The following is a 24,709-nucleotide window of genomic DNA, read 5'->3' on the forward strand; positions in this document are numbered from 1 at the left end:
CTTTTTGTCATTGGTTTTGTTGTTGTTTTGTTGCTTTGTTTTGTTCTGTCTTATTTTTTGTCCATATTATTATCTCTGCAGGTCTAGCTAAATAAGATAGGTGGGATAAACAATCTGGAGGAGAAAACAACAGGATCAATGGCTCCTGGGAAGTGGGAGATGGGGAGGCAGGGAAAGGAAGTGAGTGTTAACAAACCCAGGGACAAGGGAAAAACAAATGATCCAAAATTGATAGTCAGGAGGGTGTAGAAGGCCTGGTAGGGCTTGATCGAGGACAATGTAACCGAGAGGAATTACTGAAACCCAAATGAAGGCTTAGCATGAGAGTGGGACAAGAGGAAAGTAGAAGGAAATAGAGGAAAGAACTAGAAGGCATTGGGTATTTATATAGGTCTAAATACAGACATATACATATGTAAATATATTTGTATATGATGCTGGGGAAATAGATCTATGTACATATATTTACAGGTTTAATATTAAGGTAGCAGATGGACATTGGGCTTCTACTCAAGTACTCCTTCAATGCAAGAACACCTTGTTCTATTAACCTGGCATTCCATGATGCTCACCTTCCCAACATGATTGCTGAAGACAAAGCGGGTGCATAAGCAAATGTGAAGAAAGCTGATGTTGCCTGGCTATCAAAAGATATAGCATCTTGGGGTCGTAAAGGCTTGAAGATAAACAAACAACCATCTAGCTGAGAAGCTACAAAGCCCACATGGAAGGAGCACACCAGCCTGTGTGATCACGAGGTGTCGAAGGGATCTGGTATCAGGTATCAAAGAACGAAAAAATCATATTATTGTGAATGAGGGGGAATGTGGCTGTGGCGTGGAGACCCAAAGCCCATCTGTAGGCATCTGGACATCCCCTTACAGAAGGGTTGTAGGGAGGAGATGAGCCAGTCAGGGTGCAGTTTAGCAATGATGAAACATACAACTTTCCTCTAGTTCTTTAATGCTTTCTCCCTCCTCCCCCCATCTTGATCCCAGTTCTACCTTACAAATCCAGCTAGACCAGAGGATGTACACTGGTACAGATAAGAATTGGAATCCAGGACAGATAAACCCCGCAGGACCAATAATGAGAGTAGCGGTAACAGGAGGGTAAGGGAAAGGTGGGTTAAAGAGGGGGAACTGATCACAAGGATCTACATATAACCCCCTCCTTGGGGTATGGACAACAGAAAAGTGGGTGAAGGGAGACATCAGACAGTGCAGGACATGACAAAATAATAATAATTTATAAATTATTAAGGGTTTGTGAGGGAGGGAGGGGGAAAATGAGGAGCTGATACCAAGGGCCCAAGTAGAAAGCAAATGTTTTGAGAATGATGATGGCAACAAATATACAAATGTGCTTGACACAATGGATGGATGTATGGATTGTGTTAAGAGTTGTACAAGCCCCAAATAAAATGATTTTTAAAAGAAGAAAAGAGAGAGAGAGGGTTAACTTAACTGCATGAAGGGCAGAAAGCTTGTGTGTACATCATTCTCTCATTCTTGTTTTCTTCCTGGTAATACGTTTTTAGTGTCTGGTGGGTGTTGAGAACAGAATTGTTAGGGATAACAGGCTTTCTTTTGGGTGGACTTGTCTGTACGCCAGAGTAAATGTCCTTATTAACATAATACACCTATTTTCAGGTCCCTTGAATGCTAAAGAATGAGCTTTCTCTTTACTCCTATCCTGCCTTCCTTCCACACACAGGGTGGTGGACAAGAACCAGAGCCTCCTCATTTCCTTCCTTTCTGTGCAGGTGTGGATGTTGCCTCAAATGTTGGTTCTGGTAAATACTCAGAGAGAGAGAGAGAGAGAGAGAGAGAGAGAGAGAGAGAGAGAGCCTTGCCTACATATAGAGACTGGATGAGTGCCTGTGTCTATTCCCTCCTCCCTTCCTGTGTTTTGAGTTTCCTTTATGTTCCAAGCACCGTGTTGCTGGTAAAAGCCTTGGGGATACTTGCTAGCAGGTCCTGTCTGTCATAGAGAAGTACAGTAAAATGCCCCGCATTACCCTTTCTCTCCCATTTGTTCAGTTCTTTGCTAAATATTTCTCATGTGTCTTCTGAATATTGGGGATATAGTGGGCCTCTGTGATAAACATTATTGTGTTTATATGCTCAGTGTGCCGAGAAATGGGATGTCCCATTCTGTTCCATACACAGAAAGGTACTTTTTTTTTAGCCAACTACTAGAACCATCTAGAAGGGTCCATTTTCTCATTATGTGCTAGGCATGCATGCACATGTGTCTAGTGTAAGCCTTATTTTATCCAGGTGAAGGTGCTTGTCCATATATACACCAATACCATTGTTCTAGTATTTGAGCCTTCAGATCAGTTCCCTTTCATATTTGCTAATATAGATATTGTGCATTCTAAATGTGCCATCTGTGTGCATGTTTCTAAGAGAAGTGTACATTATCATATAGGAAAACTTTGTTTATCTTTGTCATTTCCTTGAGATTCAGCGATTTCTTCAACATTTTTGTGGAGAGTACATATAATGTGTTTTCCATTATGCTGATTATTAGAAATACATCAGTGAACACAATAGACAACTGTGGGTGTTTAGAGTCTATGAGACACATATAGGCATTCCTTAGAAACGCTTAATGTGTACCCCATCTACTTCTGTGTATTATATGCCATATATACTTGAGTATAAGCCAACCTGAATATCAGCCAAGACACCTAATTTTACCACAAAACGGCATTAAAATGTGCAGAAAAACTCAGCTTATATACGAATATATACGGTATATTTACCAATATTAAAATTATCATAAATTTGCTATTTTTAATTATATAAGTATACAATTCAATGATATTAATTACATTCACAATCATATTTAACCACCATCAGTATTGTTCCCTCCCCCCAATTTTTATTACCCCATGCAGAAACTCTATTCTCATTAAGTAGTAACTCCACATTTTACACCCAGCCCCTGTTATCCTCCAATCTACTTTCTGTCTCTGTGACTTTAACTGTTCTTGATAATTTATATAACTTGTTATCCATCACCTCTTGGTCACTTTGTCATACTCTAGTGGCTTGCATGTTATTCTGGAGGCTATGTCACCAGTATTTCAAATAAACAGCATGGTCACCCATGGTTGATATGATTCAACAGAACTTCCAGACTAACCTAAGAAACATCTGCTGATCTACTTCCAAAAATTAGCCAGTGAAAACACCGTGGATCACAGGGGAATGCTGTATGATATAAGTTGGAAGGAACTCAGGATACATGATAGCCATACTGAACTTGAGCGTAACAAACAACCGTCCTGAAAAAGGCACAGGACAGGGCAGTGTTTTTCTTGCTGTACATGGGGTTGCCATGAATCAAAGTTGCCTCAATGACAGCTAACATTTAAGTACAATGTTTATCCTTTTGTGGCTCTAAAGCAGTGCTTCTCAACCCGTGGGTCACGACCTCTTTGGGTGTTGAACGACCTTTTCACAGGGGTCGCCCAATTCATAACAATAGCAAAATTACAGTTATTAAGTAGCAACTTAATTTTAAGTAGAAACTGTATTAAAGGGTCACAGCAATTGGAAGGTTGAGAACCACTGCTCTAAAGCATAAGTGCACATGTGCCTAGTAAAAGCCTTCTTAATGTAGGCAGGTGGAGGTTCTTGCACATGGATACATAAACTTTTGTGTTGTTAATTGCTAGAGATTCCTGTGTTCCGTAGGATGCCTTTTACATTTTTCCTTTATGAAAAAGTTGCCCTTTCAGTCTCTTTTGGTTATTACTTGACTAAAGGGCGCCCTCAGGTCCATCCCTAAAGGTCTGCAGTCCAAACCCTCCAGCCTTTGCATAAAAAAATATGTAGTAGTCCACTTCTGTGACGATTGCAGCATAGAAGCACTATGAGGCAGTTCTGCTTCATCCTTTTGTGGCTATGACTCGGAATCCATTTGCAGCAAGCAGCGGGGACTTTTACCCACCTTGATTAGTAATGACCCAAACCAAACTCACTGCTGTTGAGTAAATTCTGACTCCTGTGACCCACGGGGTACGATTTCCCCTTTGAGTTGCAGAGTCTGTAACTCTTCAGGAGTAGAAAACCTTCTCTTTTTCCTATGGAGCTGGCTGGTGGTTTCAAACTGCTGACCCTGTGGTGGCCCAACTCATCCACTAAGCAACCAGGGATCCTTAGTAATGACAGATCCCGTATTTCATGCTAATAACATGCATTTTATGTAGCTAGTTTACTATACATACTATATGAATGTGCACATTATTTGTGTAGACACATTACTTGTGAAAAATAGAGTACTCTTATTTTCTCTTATACTTCATTGGATTACTTGTATTCCTGATATTAAAAGTTATTTAATACATGGAAATTAATTCACCTTTTCAGTCAAGAATTTTGCCTTTTGCTCATGTCTGAGATAAATGTCCTTTTCTGTGTTCTTTTTTTATAATTTGGAATTTATTGCAATTGTGTGTTCTCTTCCATTCTGATATCTAGTAACCCCTTAACTATTTAATAAAAAGTGATCCTTTATAAACATCATAATAATCCCCCGCAAATCTTACATTAATATAAAGGTGATATGCAATTCAGATTATGGTATGTTTCATTCTTGATACTTTTAGACTATTGATTTGTATCTTCCTTCTCTTTCCTTTATACAATTTTAATCATACTGTGTTTGGAGTGTCTCACTGCCTCTGAGTTGATTCTTATCCACAGTAACCCTGTTGGACAGAGTAGAACTGCTCCTGTGGGTTTCTGAGAGTATAAATCTTTATGGGAGTAGAAAGCCTCATTTTTCTCCTTCAATGTGGCTAGTGGTTTTGAACTGTAGACCTTGCAGTTAGCAGTCCAATGCATAGCCCACTATGCCACCAAAGCTCTAATAGTTTGAGTGTAAGCCTTGTTTTATTAATTTATGATTTATATCTCATACATTCATTATATTATCATTCTATTCTACAGTAATACATAGGGGTTCAGTTTTTTTGGTCAATTTGACATATACTTTTTAATTGTTACTCTAGAGTTGTATGGGTATTCATTATTGCATCTAAATACTGCAGTATTTTATTTCTTCCTTCACAATATGCACTCCTCACTTTTTCTTCTCTAGGGTTTTTTGTAACATGCTAAATATAATTGACAGCAGGAGATATGATTAACGTACTGTATTAAAGGGAATGCTATGGTGCTTTTAGATCATTAAAGACTGGAATACTTGAAAAGAATGATCCAGAGTAACTATGAAATTATTTAAAAATTCATTCTTGACGTCTGTGGAGATACTTTTGTATTTAAATTTTGTATCCACGAATGGAGCAAATGATGTTGATAGTTTGCCTTGTGATTCTAGTCTTGCATTTGGGGATCATTCCTCCTTATTAATAGCAGGCAAGAGAAGAGATGGCTTTCTACTCTTGTAAGTAGAGTCTTGGGAACTCAGGGGCAGTTCAGCCCTGCCCTACAGGGGGCCTCAGAATGGACTCAATGGCACTGAGTTTCTTTGTGTTTATACTAGGTAAATCATTCATCATTTAGTATTTTTGCACCTACATTTTAAGGAAAAGTGATTTATAAGTGTCTAGCATTATTTCTATTAGGATCACATTTATCCTTTATACTTCCCTTGTTAGGAGCCCTGGTGGTGTAGTGGTTACGAGATCTGTATGGTCGGCAGTTTGAAACCACCAGCAGCTCCATGACTGGGCTTTCTACTCACATAAACAGTTGCCGTTTTGGAAACCCACAAGGGGTTTCTGTGAGTCAGCGTTGGCTTTGGGTTTGGTTTGTTGTTTTTGAAAGCCCTTGTAACAATGTTACCATAGCTGAAAAATCTCTCCTAAAATCAAGGCAAAAGTAATCTGGTGAGGGAAGAAAGCATATTACTATTTACTTTTCATTTCTGAGATATTTTTAAGCTGGGTTTTTTCTTATCTATTTTATTGAGATTTGGATGGCATTTTTTCTTTTTTAGATCATTTTATTGGGGGCTCGTACAAGCCTTATCACAATCCATATATGCATCCATTGTGCCAAGCACATTTGTACATTTGTTGCCACCATCATTCCTAAAACATCTACTTTCTACCTGACGCTTGGTATCAGTTCCTAATTTTCCCCCTCCCTCATGAACCCCTGATAATTTATAAATTATTATTATTTTGTCATATCTTACATTGTGTGACGTCTCCCTTCACCCACTTTTCTATTGTCCATCCCCCAGGATCGGGTTATATGTAGATCATTGTGTTCAGTTCCCCCCTGGCATTTTATAGAGCAAATTGGTTTTTCATTTAACAGTTTATATGTCTTTTGGTTCTTGACATTGATTACAATCTCCACAGTGCAACTGCACCCTTCCTACTCCCTCCCTGTGTGTACTGTTCCCATTTGCCCTTCTTTCTAATTGCCCTTTTGAGCTCCTCCCTGGTGTTACTGTTTTAACTTGTAGGTCTGTCATTTGCCTAATGAATCTTCACAGCAGTAGTGGGTTACAATTAGAGCTGCTAGCCCCAAAGCAAGCAGTTTGAAACTACCCGATTCTTTAAAGGAGAACGACAAGGCTTTCTTGTCCCATAAGAAACCCACAGAGACCGTTCTACTCTCAGAACTGACTTGATGGCAATGTGTGGTTCATTTGACTGTAAACACTGGGTGAGTTCAATTCTAGGCTTGAATGGTGTCTAACGACCACAGTCTCAGGATCTCATTAGTCTCTATCAGACCCGTAAGCCTGGTCTTTTTAATGATTTTCAGTTTTGTTCCACATTTTTCTCACATTCTTTCCAGGACCTCCTATGTTGATTCCTTTCTGAGCAGTCCACAGTGATAGCCAGGCACCATTTGTTCTGGTCTCATCATCTAGTTCTTCTGGATGCATTTGTGAAAACATCTCATGGCATGGATGGACCTGGAGCACATTATGCTGAGTAAAATTAGTCATCCACAAAAGAACAATTATTGTATAGTTCCACTACTATAAAAGGACAATATTTTAAAATCATTTTTGGGGGCTCATGCAACTTTTATCACAATCCACACGTACATCCATTGTATGTCAAGCACATTTGTACATTTGTTACCGTCATCATTCTCAAAACATTTGCTTTCTGTTTGAGCCCTTGGTATCACCTCCTCATTTTCCCCTCCTTCCCTGCCCCCCTCTCTCATGAACCCTTGATAATTTATAAATTATTATTTTGTCATGTCTTACACTCTGATGTCTCCCTTCACCCACTTTTCTGTTGTCCATCTCCCAGGGAGGGAGTTAATATGTAGATCCTTGTAATCCATTCCTCCTTTTAACCCCACCTTTCCTCCACCCTCCCAGTATAGCCACTCTCACTACTGGTCTTGAAGGGATCATCTGTCCTGGATTCCCTGTGTTTCCGGTTCTATCTGCACCAGTGTATATCCTCTGGTCTAGACAGATTTGTAAGGTAGAATTGGGATCGTAATAGTGTGTGTGTGTGGAGGGGGAGGGGAGCATTTAAAAACTAGAGGAAAGTTGTATGTTTCATCATTGCTACCCTGCACCCTGACTGTCTCCTCTCCTCCCCGTGATCCTTCTGTAAGGGGATGAAAAGGACAATTTTTATAAACAGAAAGAAACAGTCTTTGAAGGTTACCAAGGAAAGGAAGGTAAATCACTAAGTAGAGGGTAGATCCATATTAAGGAAACAGAGACCTGACCTTTGGCTACACAAGGGAGGAAAATCCTTCTCCACACCAGCCCAAGGCCTTTTGCCACAGGGCAGCGGTCAGACATGCCTCCCTCCTCCAAGTCTTTACCCTATTGTGACAGCAACCAGTCCTCTCCTCTCCCAAAAGTCTACTTTACTGCTGGGTTGAATAATGTATTCCAGTGGCCATACAGAACTCACAGACAACCTTCACAATTAGCTTGGTTTATTAAGGGAATGAAGAAGTTACCACAGCTAGGATTAGGAAGCATTAAGGATACAGTCTTTGGTCCACAAACACCTTGAGGGCATGAGTTGTTGGGTCTGGGGGCTCAGGTCTACTATAGTCTCAGGGGGTACCAAGATTAGTTAGCATAACATATTCCACAAAGACAATGGTCTACATTCCACTTTGGTGAGTAGTTAACTATGGAGTATTAAAAGTTCATGAGTGGCCCTCCAAAGTGCAGCTACTGGTCTCTTCCCATTTAGAGAAGAGTGAAGAAAATCAAAGATATAAGGGAACAACTGGTACACAGGACTAATGGGCCACATGTTATTTCTTTTTAGAAATCATCTGCCTTACTCTTATTTGTTGGGATACAATTGCAATATTTTAATTATTTGATCAATCAGGTTATATATTAAGGTTACTCCTTTGGAAGGAAAAGTGGTTACTTGATGTCATAGTGGTTAAAGCACTGAGCTCCTAACTGCAAGGTGGCAGTCTGCTTCCATAAAGTAGTACAATCTTGGAACCCTAAAGGGCAGCTCAATTCTGTCCTTATAGAGTTGTCAGGAGTTAGAATTGCCTTGAAGGCAGCAGTAGGCTTTGTTTTTATTACTTTTTATTTGTTTCACTTTCACAGCTCTCAACATGATCTCTCTTGACTGGTTGATCCTTGTCCTCATGAATATTGAATGTTGTTTAAGTTTAGTTTCTCCTGCTGTGTTCTTTCTCTAGTACAGCAATTTTCAAACTATGATGAGACCCTTTCAGGGATCTGCATGTCAAACTATTTTTAAATTGATATTAATATATTTGTCTTTGTTACTCTCATTTTCTTGTAAGTATACAGTGGAGTTTGCTGAAGACTGTGCACTGTCTGGTGTCATTGCTGTGGTGGTTAATGAAATATGTGAAACTGAATCCAGGTGTCCTTATTAACCCAGAAATTAAAGAAGTTTGCAAAAAATGTAAAATTATGTTTCTCTACCCACTATTCCCCCCCAAAACCTTAAGCATTTACATATAGTGGGTTTAATAGTGTTACCTTGAAATGAATTAATATGTATATTTTTAATAATTCTCAGTTTTAATTTCTAATAGTATAGTTAGAACCCATACAAACAAAAACTCTTTAGGTCTTCAATATATTTTAAGACTGTAAAGACATTCTGAAACCAAAAAGTTTGAGAACTGCTGCCCTAGTATTATCTGTTCTGAGTTCTCAACTTAGAATACCTTCTTTATCTCTGAAGATGACTCCCAGATAAAGTCGACACTGTGCGAAATAGTGTTTCCTGGTGGTATTTTTTAACTTGCAATTTTAACAGTTGCTGTGAGGTAAAGAGGGTTTCTTAGGTTAAAAACCATCGGGGGTGAGGGGAAAGGAGACAATGGTTCATATAAGATATGAAAATAATAATTTACAATGTATCAAGGGTCATGGGAGGGAGGGGAAAAAAGAGGAGCTGATACCAAGGGCTCAAATAGAAAGTAAATGTTTAGAAAATAATGATGGCACCATATGTACAAATATGCTTGATATAATTGATGCATGGATTGCTTTAAGTGCTGTAAGATCCCCCAATAAAATGATCTTTAAAATAAATAAGTAATGGTGAAAACAAACAAACAAACAAAATCAATCCAAGCCTCTGAGGCATTTCATAGATTTAACATCTGAAATTTACATTCAGTTTCTTTTTAAAAAATATAGAATAGCTAAAACATATACCAGGTAATTTACTGAACACTCTGTTTCAGGCCCTTTAGAACACAGATTTCAGTAATTCTGTCCACCAGAGAGAGAGAAAGATGCAGCAGTTAGCTTCCATAAAGATTACAACTTTGGAAACCTTCTGGGACCGTTTGCTATGTATCAAATCAACTGGACGGCAATGTGGTTTGGGTCCCCATGTAGCTAAATGTATAGTTGGCAAGCAAAAGATCAAAAGATGAACATACATGAATTCCAGTTCTTACGACTGTCACTGATATATTTAGGATTGCCTTAATGTTTTATTTTTAATGAAAAGACAGTATTCTGGTCGTGGTATATTATATAATACCTCCCTTACCCATTCTTCCTCTTGAATTCTCCCTTTCTGTGTTTTCAGTATCTGACAGTATGTCCTTTACACAGAATACCATGCATAGATCAACAGGTATTTCTAAGGAGCAAAAATCGAAAGTAGAAAAATTAATTGTTTTCTGTACTTGTGAGTCTCAAAATACAGGAAGTTTCTAGATTATGAATATCTGATTTACAGACACCTCCTACTTGCTCTTTAATGTTAGGTAAATTTGCCATCAGTTTGAAGTTACTGAACCAGCCCCTCCTCACTGAAACTCAATGTCATCCAGACTATCCAGGCTTATAGGACAGGATATAGCTGTCCCTGTGGGTTTTCAAGACTTTAAACCTTTACAGAAGCAGACTGCCTCCTCTTTCTCTCATGGAGTGACTGGTAGATTCTAGCTTTTGACCTTGTGATCAGCAGCTAGCCCATTGTGATTAACTACTAGCCCCTTACATCACCAGGGTTCCATGAACCAATGCCTACTTCCAAGAAATTCTTCATCACAGTTGCCTTAACTTTTGCTCTCGAAGCTTTTCAATTATTGAAAAGCTTTCAGTCTTTTCTTGCACTGACCCCACTGCCTTGAGTCAGTTCAGATTTAGAATACAGTCAATTTTTACTGGATAGGCCACATCTTGAATGAAACCTCCAATTGTATCCAGGCTGTGACCATAAGGAAGTTGGTTCTCTCCACAACTTCTTGGCTGCTGCACAGAAGATCTTATCATGGAGTTGACACACTGTGTTATATCTTATCATGGGAGAATCTGGGCCCACCCAAGTTGACATAAATCTTAACTATCACAGTCCACTCTGGGCCTTTAGGACAGAATAGAAACTACTCCTTAGGTTTTCTGGGACCACGCTTAGCCCACAGTACCACCAGGGCTCCTTTTTGCAATAAAGTAGGCCTAAATAAGGACTATATTCATCGATTTTAACTCAGGTACAAATTTTCAGAGATAAGGAATGGCTCTCCATACCTTGGAATGTACCTTTGCATGATGGGCTTTATATTTTCATTGGTGGACTTGTGTATCAGCCTATCCATTGGTTTATATATTTGTTTTTGTTAAATGGACCAGTTGAGATAAGAGTGTTTGTTTATGTGGACCAACACATGTCAGTGTCACTAGCAAAATAAGATGTCTGCATGTAATTACCCAAACCCAGCACCATTTCATTCACCACTCCTAACCCCTGCCAGTGACTCCACTGGCTTTCTAGACCTTTCGTGATCTATTTCCATCCATTTGCTCTCAGACATCTACCCAGTTATCTTATCTACACACAAATTCCAGCTTCATTTCTCATCTCCAAGCTGTAGACCATTTTGTTTCCTGGACATAGGCTCTTGCTCATTTTTTGTTGAGCCCCTCTCTAGTTTATTCTTCCATTTTCTGAATGAATACCTGTTGCCATTTTAAAAAATTTCAACAGTTTAACACTTATCTGTTGTGTAAACCCATTATGTGAAGGTTTTCTCTCTCAACTAGTACACAGATTCCTGGAGAATAGGGACCGAGTAGCAGAATCTTCTTTTAAAATAATATTTTATTTTGCTTTCATAATTTACACAGCAAATTAAGTTCCCATTTGATAATTTCCATACAAACTATTCATTAGTTGTACTTTTCATGAGACATTATCTTTAACTGCATTCTGTTTGCTCCCTTTCCAGAGCCCCCTTATCTGCTGGTCTTTCTTTTACAGTAACTTTTTGCTCATATATATATATATATATATATATATATATATATAGTTTTGTTTGTTTATTTTTAATGGTGCACCATAGTCATTGGTAATAACCTTTATTTTGTTTGTCAATCTGTTATTTTGCTAAAAGATGACCTCAAGATAATTTCAATTCAAAGTTTAAAGAATATCTTAAGAGAATGATCTCTTATTTTAACTAGTCCATAATGTCTAGACTTTTTACTAAATTGAGGTATGTTTTGCATTTTTTCCCCTGTTCTGTTGGGGTCCACTGATTGTGGACCTAATCAGAATGATTGGTAGTGGTGGCCAGGCATGATCTAGTTCTTCTAGTCTCTGGGTAAATGTGGCCATGGCTCTGGTAGGCTGTTAAGACTGTAGGCTAGTTTCTTCTCTGAGACATTGGTTTCCCATAAACCCCTTTTATATCTCTAATTACCTCTACCCCTAGTGCAAGGTATAGATTTATGGAGCTTCAGCTTTATAAATATGTAAACTATCCACAACTGGAATTCTTATCAGGAAACATTTATTATTGAATACCCACACTAAGACAACACTGGGGTTGCTGGAAGAACAGAAACAAAGAAATGAGAATATGGTGTAGTCACAAGACTCAAGTGGAAGAGATTGTATCATCAACACGAGTATCTGAACAAAAGCAGCATTAAGAAAAAAGCCTTTCAAGCTGATCCTAGATGGATTGATGGATTCAGTGGGATTTAACCAGGTCTGCAAGAGGATTGGTGGTGGTGGTGATTAGGAGGGATTCCAGATAGAGTAATTGAACCGAGTAAAGGCGTGGAAGTATAAAAATAGTACATGGTCTATGGGGGTGTTACAGATTTCTGATAAGACATAAAGTCTGTCTAGGTAGATGGGATCCATATTTAAAAGAACCGTGAGTGCCAGGCAGAGAAACTGAGACTTGATACTGCAGGCATTGAGGAACTAGCCTATGAGTCTAAGCAAAGAATTTACAAAGTCTATGAAACACAAATATCAACCAAAGAACATATTTCATCTATTTGAATTCCTTCCTACTCCTCCATTTATAAGAAGGGCCTTCTTTGTGAACTCACAGAGAGAGGTACCTTGAAAGACAGGCCTGAACATTTTATGGAGAAGTTCTACTCAACTAACATGGGGTTGCCAAAAGGGTGGGATTGACTTGCCAGCAGTTAACAGCAATAATAGTTGTAAAAACAAATAAAAGATCTTTGCTTTGGTCCTGGCTGATTGCAGGCCTCTGGCCATCGAGAGGGATTTATTCCATGTATACGAACCTCTGCATTAACATGTTACAGTGAAGGCCCAAGGTATTATGGAAAGAGCTCTGGGCTTGGAGTTGAACTAGATGAGCGGGGAAATCACAACTTTTATAAGAATTTCACATTGTTTCCTCCTATTTTGCTACTTTTTTTCCTTGAACATTTTTTACTCTATGAAATAAAGCCAATGATTATTAGTAACATGGACAAATGTTACTTTTACTGATTTTATTTGTTTTTTTTGTTCAGCAGCTGGGCTTATTTATAGCGTCTGGTTTACTTGATTTACTTCTTCTAATTCTCCTTTGTTAATTCTTTCTATGCATTTATTAAGGAAACACATTATAACCCAGACAATAAACCAAATAGTTACTTCAGGAAATGTTTGAAATGAGGCAGCTCAATTTAGCTGGATTGTTCTGTGTTGGTGGGTTACAGGAAGAAGTTTATAAGGTCCCTACGGGGAAATGGAGAATATTCCAGTTTCCCCTTTGTGTGTTCTCATCTTGTACCATTGTTATTTTTTTAAAATGAATTTGTACCATTGTTATTCTTTTTTAAATGAATTCCCCAAACGGTAGGTACATCCATCTGAAAATATGACTATTGGATATATTCCAAAGCCAAACATAACCTTTTGTGGACCCCTCACACCTTTTTCTTCCTAGGATTTGCGTGGGTTATGTGGACTTACTGGACCCCTAGATTTAAAATTATCTCCTGAATTGAAAAAGTAATCAGTGGAGCGAGGGGGAAGAATTCTGAACCACTTTACAAACTCTGCTTTCAGTGCTAGTTACTATAGAACCCGTGGGCATTTAATAAACTAAGCTGAAAGGAAATCTCTTCCATGTGCTTCTCCATTAGTTTCATTCTCCTCATTATTAATGTGGTGCTTGTTTTCAACAAGTAAGATTTCTAGAAACCTACAGTACCTGCATTTAAAACAGTTTTTATAGGTTTTTTGAATGTAGTAAATCTCAGAGTTAGATAAATATTAACTGTGCATGTTGACTGACACTGCGTACTATTAAAAAGGAAAGTTGATGTGGGCATGGGGGCTCAGGTAGCATGTGTCATTTGGGTTTGTTATATATGTTTAATGTTACTTCCTTTTTCTTCTCTTTTCATTTTTCTTGTTGGAAGTAGCAACAAATGTGTCAAGTGGAGTTCTTGGGGATTCAGAAACAGAACCTGAGCTAGAGATGAGAGCTAGAGTAGATTTGCTTAAACGTATAAAATTAAGTAAATCAATTTAAGGCTGGAACCCACCTGTTACCTCTGGTAGGAGCTATGATCAAGAAAAAGTAAAAGGATGACCCAAGAATAAAAGCACTTCTGGAGGGAAGACAGAGTAATTCAAGATGGCCTATGCATTGTTAATAATAAGAAAGAACTTTCAGTTCAGGCTCTCTAGAAGCATAAAGTAATACAGGAAGTTTTGTGGAAGTGAATTATTAAGGGAGTAATTTCATAAGGGGAATGAAGGAAACAAGTTAGAGAAGGAGAAGACGCTCAGCCAGGATGAAGTATTGCTGACTACCAAAGGAGCACAGCTGAGGCTCAAAACCAGAGATTGTTCGTATCCTAGGGCCCATTTGATCTACACAGCAAAGTTAAGAGTTTTTGAATCTGAGGTAGTGGTTTTAGGGTCAATAATTTTATGCAATAATGTAAAGTGACCATTTACATTGGTAAAGCTTTACCATTTACATTGGTAAAGTGGGACACCAGTGGGACACCATTGATAAAACCCATATCCTGGCGAAATAGCCACATGGCAGCCGAAAACCATATACCCTAGCTTGTCGTGCATTCTTTCCAAAAATCGGAACTTTTTAAAAAAATGCCATGGGAAATGGGAAAAATTGTTAAAAATCGGGATTTCTGGTCACCTTACATTAATATAGTACCTTGAAGAAAATTTGGTGCCTTCTCTTCTTGACCATATGTCATCTTACAAATATGATAATGTTATTTTTCAATTTTTTACTTAGTTTAAATCTAAAAGTATTTTAAGCTGTTTATACTAGAGAAAAGGATTGAGAATTATATATATATATATATATATATATATATATATATATATATATATATATATTCTTATCCCTAAAGGAAAAAAATGTTTCCCTTGGTTTTACCCATCCCCTTACTGTTGTTATTAGGTGACAGCAAGTTGGTTCCAACTCATGGCAACCCTAACCCTAACCCTAACCAGGCAGTGTTTGTTGTACACTGCCTAGTCCTAAGCCTTCCTCACAATTGTTGTTATGTTTGAGCTGATTGTTGTAGTCGCTGTATCAATCTATTTCATTGAGGGTCTTTCTCTTTTTCAGTGACCCTATAGGGGCCTCTGATAGCATTTCCAAATCACGTGAGCAAAGTCTCTCCATTTTTGCTTCTGAGGAGCATTCCAACAACAGATTGGTTCATTCTTCCAGCATTCCTTGGTATGTTCAATATTCTTTGCCAACATCATTATTCAAAGGCATCAGCTCATTGGTCTTCTTTGTTCATTATGGTGTTAGTTCAGGTAGACTAGAGAAACAAATTGATGGACACTCATATGTGTATAAGAAAGAGCTTTAATCTGCAGGTCCACCTAGATAAGATAGAGTGGACAAACAGTGTGAGAAGAAAATAACGGGACCAATGGTCCCAGAGGGACATGAGAATGTGGGAGGTAGGGGAAGGGAGGAGGTGTTGGCCAACACAGGGACAAGGGAACAATGAGTGGTTCAAAACCAGTGGAAGGAGGGGATGGGAGGACTGGCAGGGAGTGACCAAGGGCAAGGTAACTGAGAGTTATTACTGAAATCAAAATGAAGGCTGAACATGGTAGTGGGACAGGAGGAAAGCGTAGGAAATAGCGGAAAGGAGTAGGAGGCAAAGGGCATACAGAGAAGCCTAAATACAGACATGTCCATATGTAAATATATTTATGATTATGGGGGAAATAGACCTATGTGCATATATTTATAGGTTCAGTAGTAGTAGGGTAGCAGGTGGACATTGGGCCTCCTCATGCACACTCAATACGAGAGCACCTTGCTCAGCTAAATGGTCATTCCATGATACCCACCTTCCTGACACGATCGCTGAAGACAGACATGTGCATCAGCAAACGTGGTGAAGAAAGCTCATGGTGCCCGGCTTTCAAAAAGATATAGCGTCTGGGGTCTTAAAGGTTTGAAGGCAAACAAGCAGCCATCTAGCCCAGAAGCAACAAAGCCCACATGGAAGCAGCACAGCAACATGTGTGATCATGAAGGTTCAAGGGGACCAGGTTTCATACAACAAAGGCGGGGAAAAAATCATATCATCGTGAATGAGGGGAATGCATGATGGGGACCCAATGTCCATCTGTAGACAACTGGACATCCCTTGCAGAGGGGTAGTGGGGAGGAGATGAGTCACCCAGGGTTCAGTGTAGCAATAATCAAACTCACAACCTTCCTATAGTTCTTAAATGCTTCTCCCCCCACCCCCAACTATCATGATCCCAATTCTACCTTGCAAACCTGGTTAGACCAGAGGATGCACAATGGTACAGTTGGGAGCTGGAAACACAGGGGATCTAGGACAGAGGAACCCCTCAGGACCAACGGTGAGAGTGGCGATACCAGGAGGGAAGGGGGGCTAAAAAGGGGGAACTGATCTCAGGCATCTACATATAACCTCCTCTCTGGGGGATGGGCAACAGGAAAGTGGGTGAAGGAAGATGCTGGGCAGTGTAAGATAAGATAAAATAATAATTTATAAATTATTAAGGGTTCATGAGGGAGTGGAGAGTGGGGAGGGAGGGGGAGGGAAAAAATGAAAATGAGCTGATGCCAGGAACCCAAGCGGAAGGCAAATTTTGAGAATGAGGGCAATAAATGTATAAGGGTGCTTTACTCAATTGATGTATGTATGGATTGTGATAAGAGTTGTATGAGCCATAATAAACATGATTTTTTTTAACAAAAGTGCTTTGTATAAAAGAGCAATTGTATGGCGAGAACATCCCAGCCCAGTCCAGATCAAGTCCATAAGTCCAATGTTAGCCCATATGTCCAATACTAATCTATAAATTCATCTTTAGACTCACGCAGCCATGCAATAATGCCAAGTGCAGGAAGATCTCAGGCCAGTGGGTAGAAAGTCTTGTAGATCCAGTGGTGGTGGAAGGATTGGAACACTGGCGTAGGTCTCCACGGTGGCTCCTCCAGCTCCAGGACTTTGGCTCCATCAGTATGTCTCTGCGTGGCTTGTCAACAGCGAGCTATTTATCTCCTTCATGCCTCCAAATGGTGTCATCAAGCTGCAACCTGATTGACAGGCTAGACTCCACCCCTTTGCAAATTCACAAGAGATTATGTAACTGCCACAGACCACCCCTTGTCAACTTGACATTTTTATACAACTCTGTAGCCATACATAATTTTTAACAAAACCATTAAAAATCATATCTGTCCCTAACAGGATAACACTAAAATGCATACAATTCAATATGTTCCAAAGCCTCATTTAAACATAATATTCTGTAAGTGAACAAAACAAAAATATTCTGTACTCAGGTGAACACCTACACCATAATCCTATTAATAAGACCCCCATCTCATGAGAGTTTGTAAGCCAGCACTTCGTGCCTTTATTTCCCCCAGTTTTGGTTATCCAATTTCTATAGTGCCCACTTACATCAACTCAGTGCTCTGAGGAGACAACCATATTGTTTGATGTGAAGAATCTTCTTTTCAGTTGAAACCTTGTGAAGTTCATATCCATAAGCAAAGTCAAATCAGGACAGGCCATCCATAAAGTCAGCAGCAATATGCACCGGTTCAATTACCTACCTTGCATATTCACCTTAGGCAACTGAAATGACCATGGCTTGGGTCAGGTTCACCTTACTCCTCAAAGTGACATCTTTGTTCTTTAGTACTTTAAAGAGATCTTTTGTAACAGATTTGCCTTGTGCGATACGTCCTTTGATGTACTGATACTTTGCTTCCACAGATGTTGTGTGTTAATGAAAGTACAATGAAATCTTTGACCATTTTAGCCTTTCTCCATTATCATGATGTTGTTTATTAGTCTAGTTGTGACGCTTTGTGTTTTCTTTTTTCGCATGGAATCCACAGTCCTTTATTTCCATCAGTAAGTTCATCAAGTCCTCATTAGTTTCAGCAAGCCAAGTTTTGTTATCTGCATATCATAGCTTGTTAGTCCTCTGGTCTTGATGCTGCATTCTTCTTCATATTGTGAAAGTAATAAGATTATTTGTTTAGCATACAGATTATATGAGCTGGATGAAGCATGTAATCCTGACAGACAGCTTTCCTTTTTCTATTGTTCTGTTAGAGAAACAACTTTTTGGTTTTTGTACAGATTCCCCACGAGCAAATTAAGTGTTCTGCATTTCTTATGCTTCACGATATTTGTTGTGATCCATACAGTTGAATACCTTTGCATTGTCAAAAAAAAACTCAGGTAAACATTTTCTGATATTCTTTACTTTTAGCCACGATCCATTTGACATCAGCAGTGATATCTTTTATTCCATATCCTCTTCTCAATTTGGCTTGAGTTTCTGGCAATTTCCTTTCTATGTACTGATGAAATTGTTTTTGAAATACCTTATGCATCATTTAACTTGTGTGTCATAATAATAGTATTGTTTGATAATTTCACATTCTGTTGGATCACCTTTTTTGGGGGATGGGAACAGTGAGTTGGCTAGGTTTTCCAAATTTCTTAGCATAGTTAGTTAAAGCACTTCCAGTGCTGAATGAGTTTATTGACAAATTTCCGTTATTTCCCATAGCCTTATCTTTTTTTTCCCCAATGCCTTCAGGACAGGTTCTAGTTCTTCCTTTATTACCACTGGTTCAGGGTCACATACCGCCTCCTGAAATGATTGAACGTTGACTGTTTCTTGGCGTGGGGTGAGCACAGAGGCTCTGTGTATTCCTTCCATCTTCTGATTTTCCCACATCCTTCAATATTTTGTCTATGGAATTATTCAGGATTGGAACTCATGGCTTGACTTTTTTCTTCAATTCTTTCACCTTGAGAAATACCTAGGGTGTTCTTCCAATTGGTTTTATTTTCTGACACATTTTATTATATAATGCATTAGTTTGTCTTCTCAAGCTACCCTCTGGAATTTTCTGTTCAGTTCTTGTATATCATTTCTTCCCATTGCTTTTGCTTCTCTAATGTTCTAGAGTAATTTCAGAATCTCTTCTGACATGCATTTTGGTCCCACCAAGCCTCCATAAATAAAATATCTTTTATTTTCTTCATGTATGATGTTCTTGATATCTTTCCACAACTTGTCTGCTCTTTGGTTATTAGTGTTCAGTGCTTCAAATATACTCTTGAGATGATACCTAAATCCAGGTGGTATACATACAAGGCCGTAATTTGGTTCTTGTGGACTTGTTTAAAATTTTTTTCCACTTCAAATTGAGTATGAGGAATTTATGATCTGTTCAATAGTTAGTCCCAGTATTTGTTCTATCTAATGATGTTGATCGCTCAATTGCCTCTTCCCACAGGTGTAGTCAGTTTGATTTCTGTGTATTCCATCAGATGTGATCTTTCTGTACAGTTAGAGTTGATGCTTATGTCGTTGGAGAAAAATTTTTTCAAAGAATAAGTCATTGGTCTTGCATAATTCTATCATGTGATCTCTGGTGTCATTTCTACCATGAAAGTCTTACTTTCCGACTATTGATCCTTGCTCCTTATTTCCAGATTTCACATTCCAGTCCCTAGTAGTTATCAATGTATCTTCATTGCATATTTTATCAATTTCTGACTAAAAATGATTGTATTATTCAATGTATTCATCTTTCACTTTAGTGGTTGGTGTATACATTTGTACAATAATCATATTAACTGGTTTTCCCTATATGTGTATGGATATTATTCTATCACTAACAAGTGGACAGTGGATCTTGGAATGTTCTTTCTGAAGATGATGTGATGCCATTCCTCTTTAATTTGTGATTTCCTGTATAGTGCACTATATGATTGTCTGATTCAAAATGGCTAATACCAGTATTTCAGCCTAAGATATAGATCTTTATATGTTCTATGATTTTCAGTTTTCCTAGATTCAAACATTGTATGTTCCACATTAAGATTATGAGGGGATGTTTACAGCTGTTTATACTTATTTGGAGTCATACCAAACAAATAAATGAAGGTTCCTAAAGTTTTGCTCATGTGTTTCTTGTTTTTTTGTTTTGTTTTTCTGCCTTTTGTCTGTTTTTGTTTGTTTGGTGGTGGTGGTCTTGTGGGTTTTTGTTTTTGTCATAGGCCACCAAAGTAAAGCAGAGTCATTCATAGCCCGTGACAAGCAGATGGATTCTGGGCTCCCACTTAACTCAACACCCAATTTGAGAACAGTTAGCTCTGAGTGATAATATGACCCTGCTCCAGACTTACCTTCTTGAAATGATCACTGAAGATTAGATAAAGGTGGTGAGGAAAGTAGATGGTACCTGTTTATCAATTGGAATCATGCTTGGGGTCCTAAAGGCTTGTATTTAAACAAGCAGTCCTCTAAGTGAGGAGTCAACTCAATATACACAGATGAAGCACACCTTCCTGTGTGATCCAAAGATGACAATAATAAAATCCAAATAATGATGAACAGAAAAGTATCAGAGCTTAAATTGTGAACTCCCGACTTGTAGAGAGCTATGGAGGACATAGGGAGCCCAAAAGTCCATCTGCAGACTTTTCAGTCAGATGAAGCCTCTTAGAGATCCCCTCTAACTTCAGGCAAGGGACTCAAACAGTTTTCTGTCAGACAGATTATTGTAAATTTCATTATGGCTGATTGAACATGGTATAATTTGAACTTGGTCAGTTAACCTCCCTCTTGACTCAATCTGAATTTGCTCTAGGCTTAAATATTTCCCATTTGTTCCATGACAGAAATTGCTTCTCTGGTTTTTAAATGTTGATGGTGATCTTTTTTTTTCCTTACTCATTATTTGCATTTTTATATTATTATTTTTGTCTTGCCATTTTATGTAGTATATATTTTTATTGTTTCTGTTAGGTTTCCCAGTTTGTGTAACACAGAAGGAGGAGATGCATAGGGACAATAACTGATGTAGTAGTTTATCAGGGATGTGGAGGTGGGGAGGGTAAGGGTGTTTGGGATGCAAACCATGAATGCGGGAAAGGGGAAGGAGCATTAGAACTATTTGTGATGATGTATATACAACTCACTTAAAAAGCAATTTAACCATAGAAGTGTATTATATGTGAATACTGTATCAAGAAAATGACTTAAAAAACAAACAAGACGACCATCAATTACAGTGGGTGAAGGGGAAAGAGTTGTTGCTTAAGGGACGTTGAATTTATTTCAGTGGTGGTACAGTCATTTGGAAAAGGATATCATTGACGGTTGTACAACACAAAGAATACAGTCAATGGCACTGAATTATACAAGAAGAAGTTTTTGAATTGGAGAAGGTTTTGTTGTGTATATTTTTGCCACTATTAGGAAAATAATAATTACATGAATATCAATGAGTACAAGGAAGAAGAATTTAATATGGTAACAATTGTATAACTTTTCTTGTTATGATTGAATTAATGAATTATATGACATGTGGATGAAATGCTAATAATACTGTTAAAATATTTACTCTGTCAATGTCATCAACATTGCCTCCACCTTGAGGAAGGAGCCTTGATGGTGTAACAGGTCAAGCATTGGGCTGTGAACCTTACGTTCAGTAGTTGGAACTCACCAACTTCTAGAGAAATATGAGGCAATCTGCTTCCATAAAAAAATCTGCTACCACCTATAGAGCAGTCATACTCTGTTCCGTAGAATACTATCAGTTAGAGTCAGCTTCATGGCAGTGGTTTGGATTTTGTCTACTTTGAGAAGGCAGCTCTTTCCTGTCATATTTGGAAGGTGGTGCCTTCCAAACTGAAGGGGCCCATTTTCTAGGACTATATCAGACAGCCTTCTCCTATCTGTGAGGTTTTCAGTGATTCATTTTTCAGTAGATCAGCATTTCCTTCTTCCTAGTCTCAGTCTGAATCTTTGCTGAAATCTGCTTATCATAGGTTACCATGCTGGTATTTTAAATACTGGTGACCTACTGTTATTTTTTCTGTCACCTCATTTACATGTAAAACTTGGACAGTGAATAAGAAAGACTGAAGAAGAGTTGATGCATTTAAATTATGGTGCTGGAGAAGAATATTAAATGCCATAGACTGACAAAAGAACAAACAAATCTGTCTTGGAAGAGGTACAGCGAGAAATGATCTTTAAAGGCAAGCATGATGAGACTCATGTACTTTGGACATGTCAGGAAAGACCAGTCTCTGGAGAAGGACATCATTCCTGGTAAAGTATAGGGGCACTAGGGAACAAAGGAAGATCCTGAACAAAATGGATTGATGCAGTGGCTGCAGCAAAGGACGCAAACATAAGAACAGGGAGGATGACATGTAGGACTAGGCATTGTTTCATTCTGTGTACATAGGGTCACAATGAGTCAGAACCAACTCAACAGCACCTAACAACACCACCTTCCAGCATCCCAGAAGCCACCACAGTGGTAAACAAAAGCATTACTGGTGGACCTTAATGTAACACCTAAATCTTCATCTTATCTGGCCTTTATTCTCAGCATCATTTTGTATCTATCTCTTCATTATACAATGATGTGTACTTATTGGGGTTCATAAATGTCACTCATATTGTAGCCAGTGCAGTCTTTTTAAGCATAACCCTGTGCTTGAAATTGAGGAGTAGCTGGTATATATGAGGGGGTACCCCCCAGATAAACAGATTTTTTTTTACATTTTATTAGGGGCTCATACAACTCTTATCACAATCCATACATATACATACATCAATTGTATAAAGCACATCCGTACATTCTTTGCCCTAATCATTTTCAAAACATTTGCTCTCCAATTAAGCCCTTTGCATCAGGTCTTTTTTTTTCCCCTCCCTCCCCGCTCCCCCACTGATTTTTTTTCAAAGTTATGTTTTAATTTTTTTTGCAAAACAACCTTATCACCTTCAAAGTACTCTCCATTACACTTAATACTTTTGTGAAATCTGCCATTCCATTCTTGGAAACATTTTCCAAACTCATCTGTTTTGATGGTTGACAGCACCTCCCGCATTTTATTCTTCACCTTTTCTGTGTTGCCAAATCTCTGTCCTTTCATGTTCCTCTTCATTCGTGGAAGCAAAAAGAAGTCACACAGAGCCAGATCAGGTGAGTAAGATGCGTGGGGCAAGAGAGGCATGCTGTTTTTTGCCCCACCCCCCCCAAAAAAAACCAGTGTAGTGAGATGACTGCGTAAGCTGGTGCATTGTCGTGGTAGCAAAACAAGTTCCGTGTGTACTGCAAATCAGTCCTTTTCTGTAGCACACTGTTACACTATCAGAACCTCTAAATAGAAAGCTTGATTAGCAGTCTGACCTGGTGGAACAAACTCCAAATGCACTACTAGTCAACATTTTCATTGTTCAGGAAGTTGACACATGTCCAGCACGAGGTTTGTCATCAGTCAACATTTCACCGTTTTTGAAATGAGAAAACCACTCGTACACTTGATTTTTTTCCCCATAGTGCCAACCTTTGTAAGCTGTGTTCAACATCACACCAGTTTCTGTGGTATTTTTCTCCGAGAAGGAAACACAATTTCTCAGCCATCACAAAAAAATAAGGATCCAACACAATTGCTTTTATGAAAAAATTCACGGTGACCAGAGTGAACCTTCCCAAACGATGCCATTGGGTACACTAACTCAGAGCAAATTGCTCAATGCTCACCAACAGGTATAATGTGTATTATGAAAGTTCAACCCAGGGAGCTTTTTCAGTTTTTCTTGAGGGGGTGCCCACTCATAGTAGCCCTTTTCCCTTTATGTTTAATAATTAACATACTTGAACTGCTTTGATTATGATTTTTTCAAGCTTATCACTTATTGTAGATTCATCACATGTAACTTTAATATCCCAGTGGTTCACAACCTTCCCAATGCTGCGACCATTTAATACAGCTCCTCATGTTGTGGTGATCCTCTAACCATAACATTATTTTCATTGATACTTCATATCTGTAATTTTTCTATTGTGATGAGTCGATTGACCCCTGTGAAAGGGTCATTTGACCCCCAAAGGGGACGCAACCAAAAGGTTGAGAATGGCCCTTCTAGAGTAAGAAGTATCTTAAAAGAGTTGGAATACCTCAAATGTAATTTCATTTGCCTAATCTAATATAGATTAGGCAGTCCAGTCTGATCCTGGACCACATTTTCATTTAAAGAAAAAATTTTGGAGATGTTGATCATAATACTGTATTGTGGTTTTTAAATCAGAATTTTAAGAGTTTTCCTTTTGGGTAAAACTCATAATATGAAGACTTAGACTTGGTGTGTAGAAAATGTTTTGTCTTTAATTTTAAATTGTCAAGTGGAGAATACCATTTTTTTGCTACTTCATATCTGTAATTTTGCTACTGTTATGAGTCAGCCGACCAGTGTGAAGGGGTTGTTGGACCTCCAAAGGGGTTGTGACCCACAGGTTGAGAACCGCTGGACTACAGCTTTCAGTGTGGATATTGTTGTTAGGTGCCATTGGGTTAGTTCTCACTCATAGCAACCCTATGGACAACAGAAGGAAATACTTCCAGGCTTATGCTATCCTCCTAAGTTGCCTATGTTCTCCATTGTTACAGC

General features: G+C 38.5%; 1 protein-coding gene across 4 annotated transcripts in view; it reads left to right on the forward strand.

Annotated features, from left to right (window-relative positions):
• CLCN5 (chloride voltage-gated channel 5) overlaps positions 1–24,709 on the forward strand; it is a 182,423-nt gene that overhangs the window by 90,322 nt on the left and 67,392 nt on the right. Inside the window, exon 3 of one of the 4 annotated variants that reach the window (XM_075538832.1) lies at positions 15,318–15,431. The exons of the other annotated variants lie outside the window; for them this stretch is intronic. The gene's annotated coding sequence lies outside the window, so the exon portion shown is untranslated. The remainder of the gene's footprint in view (positions 1–15,317; positions 15,432–24,709) is intronic. 4 annotated transcript variants of the gene reach the window in all.

Source organism: Tenrec ecaudatus, chromosome X, assembly GCF_050624435.1.
Source record: "Tenrec ecaudatus isolate mTenEca1 chromosome X, mTenEca1.hap1, whole genome shotgun sequence".
NCBI classification, from domain to species: domain Eukaryota; kingdom Metazoa; phylum Chordata; class Mammalia; order Afrosoricida; family Tenrecidae; genus Tenrec; species Tenrec ecaudatus.